The sequence below is a fragment of the Amblyraja radiata genome, chromosome 13 (genome assembly GCF_010909765.2).
Source record: "Amblyraja radiata isolate CabotCenter1 chromosome 13, sAmbRad1.1.pri, whole genome shotgun sequence".
NCBI classification, from domain to species: Eukaryota; Metazoa; Chordata; class Chondrichthyes; order Rajiformes; family Rajidae; genus Amblyraja; species Amblyraja radiata.
Genome location: NC_045968.1, coordinates 100,713 through 103,926, shown reverse-complemented (window position 1 = coordinate 103,926; position 3,214 = coordinate 100,713).

Here is a 3,214-nt window from a genome sequence, read left to right as displayed (position 1 = left end):
CCATTCGGCCCTTCGAGCCTGCACCGCCATTCAATATGATCATGGCTGATCATCATGATCCCGCTGCACCCGCTGAGTTTCTCCAGCTTTTTTGTGTACCCCCTGGTTCATGAATCCCGGTTACAAAGCAGCGAATACTGGGTGGACTTTGCGGTTCAGTCAGAATCTGTGGATATCATTGACAAACGATGGTAATGATCCTTCTTCAGACCCGATAAAGCAGCATGTGGTTCTAATCCTTGATTATTGCTGTCTGAAATTCACGAAGCATTCCACACATTCCCCCACCCTTGCCACCACCCCATTACCGCACCACACACACCCGTGTCACCATCAGGCTTATCCGTGAAGCCGTGTTTGTCTCCTCGCCATCGAACTGTGCATCTGTGAGTTACAATTTACTTAATTACACCCGAAGAAGGGTCTCGACCCGAAACTTCACCCATTCCTTCTCTCCAGAGATGCTGCCTGTCCCGCTGAGTTACTCCAGAATTTTGAGTCTATCTTTAACTACACCGCCAGCTGGGCAAACAAGGGGACTTAAGTTAGGCACTGTTGCATTTCTGGAGGCAAAACGCTGGAGTACTTCTTGTCGCGACAGGCAACATCTCTGGAGAGAAGGAATGGGCGACGTTTCGGGTCGAGACCCTTCTTCAGACCTGATGTCTCCGCCCTTAAATCTTATACACGGAGTCTCCGCTGCCTTTCCCTTGAACGCTGTGCAATGCGAAGAGCATAATTTCAAAGGGATGAATGATCCAGGTCCCGCTGTGTCCGGCTGGAGCGCCAGGCGCGGCTGGTGATTCCACACCGGACCCGGAAGCACTGGTCTGCTCGCCGCCAGTAGATGTTCCTGGTTCAGGTCACTACTGGGTGCACGGGGCTATATCTGAACGTGTTTGCAATTTGATCTCCAAAGGGGAGTTAGGAAACGCTAAAAGAAAGAGGTGTCTTCAGATCACTCTATCATCCATGCGGGTGATGCGGCGAAAAGTAGTCGTCCGCTTGCCCGGCGCAGATCACAGCGCCCTCTCCTCTCCTCGCCTCTCCTGTTTCCTCCTAACCATTCCCATTGATCCTTGAACTCTTCTCCTTTCCGCATCTTCAATCCTTTCCACTCATCTACACCCACCATTCCCACCCTCATCGATCCCTGCAACCGCCACCTTTCCTATCCCCTCCCTGCTAGTTGCTCCTTTTCTACCCCTTCCATTCTGGATACTTTCTGGATACATTCAAGAGAGAGCTATAGACAATAGACAACAGACAATAGACAATAGGCGCAGGAGGAGGCCATTCGGCCCTTAGAGCCAGCACCGCCATTCAATGCGATCATGGCTGATCATCCCCAATCAGTACCCCGTTCGTGCCTTCTCCCCATATCCCCTGACTGCGCTATTTTTAAGAGCCCTATCTAGCTCTCTCTTGAAATCATCCAGAGAACCCGCCTCCACTGCCCTTTGAAGTCGAGAATTCCGTAGACTCACCACTCTCTGTGAGAACAAGTGTTTCCTCGTATCCGTTCTAAATGGCTTACTCCTTATTTTTCAACTGTGGCCCCTGGTTCTGGACTCCCCCAACAACGGGAACATGTTTCCTGCCTCTAGCGTGTCACCCTCTCATCCTTCTAAACTCCAGAGTGTACAAGCCCAGCTGCTTCATTCTCTCAGCATATGACAGTCCCGCCATCCCGGGAATTAAATGTATAAACCTACGCTGCACTCCCTCAATAGCAAGAATCTCCTTCCTCAAATTGGGGGACCAAAACGATCGATCGATCGATCGATCGATAGATAGATAGATAGATAGATAGATAGATAGATAGATAGATAGATAGATAGATAGATAGATAGATAGATAGATAGATAGATAGATAGATAGATAGATAGATAGACAGATAGACAGATAGACAGATAGACAGATAGACAGATAGACAGATAGACAGATAGACAGATAGACAGATAGACAGAGAGAGAGAGAGAGAGAGAGAGAGAGAGAGAGAGAGAGAGAGAGAGAGAGAGAGAGAGATCTATCTCTTAAAAATAGCAGAGTCAGGGGATATGGGGAAAAGGCGGGAACGGGGTACTGATTGGGGATGATCAGCCATGATCACATTGAATGGCGGTGCTGGCTCTAAGGGCAGAATGGCCTACTCCTGCGCCTATTCTCTATTGTATATTCCTTTCCTATCTTCCCTCTTTCCTTTTCTCTTCTGCTCTCCCTTTTCTCTTCACTTCCTTTCCAACTCCTCTCCACCTCCTTGCCCCCTCCTTCCTTTGTCCACCTTCTTCCTATCCTTTCTTCCTGCTTCCATCTTCCCTTCTCCACTCTATCATCTGTTTGATTTTCTCCTGCTCTCTGCGGACTTGCCTCTTCTGTCCTTCCCACACTCACACCCAACATCTCTCCTTCCTCTCCCCTGACCAACATTCTTCCACAATCACCCTGAGTCCTCAACATATTTACCAATTGCATGCTTTAAGTATGCAGAGCCAGAGCACTTTTTGTAGTTAACTTTTCTCCAAGTTGAAGGTGGCTACTGTCAAGCACGTCATCTTGTAACACCAAATAAAGATGTCAATCCTTGTCCCATCTATATTCTTTGAAAGGCATAACTAGAGAACTGCCTGCAATATATTTCCTGATACTGCATTGCTTCCAATGGAGATACCCAAGGATCTATCCGTGCACACTTCTATCCACATGCTGTCCCTCAACAACAATGTATAAAAACAAATTATTTTTCCTATTTTTCCACACTCCACAAAGACCTGGATCGAGTGGATGCGTGGAGGATGTTTCCACAATTGGGAGAGTCTAAGACCAAAGGGCATAGCCTCAGAATAAAAGGATGTACTGTTTGGAAGGAGATGAGGATGAATTTCTTTACTTTCCCTCACTCTTTTTACAGAAAGACATACAATATGTGATGGAGACACAAGTTGCTGGAATCCTGAACAAAACACAAAGCGCTGGTGGAACTTAGCAGATCAGGCAGCATCTGTGGAGAATGGACAGACAACATTTTGGGCTGGGATCCTGTTTCAGACTGAGTCCGAAATGTCATCTGTCCATTCGCTCCAGAGATGCTGCCTGACCCATTGAGTTCCTCCAGCACTGTGTTTTGGTATATATACAACAGTTGGGCCTTAGATATAACCAAACTAAAAGTGAAATGCAGTGAATACTTACATATTGGACTCATCAATGCAAA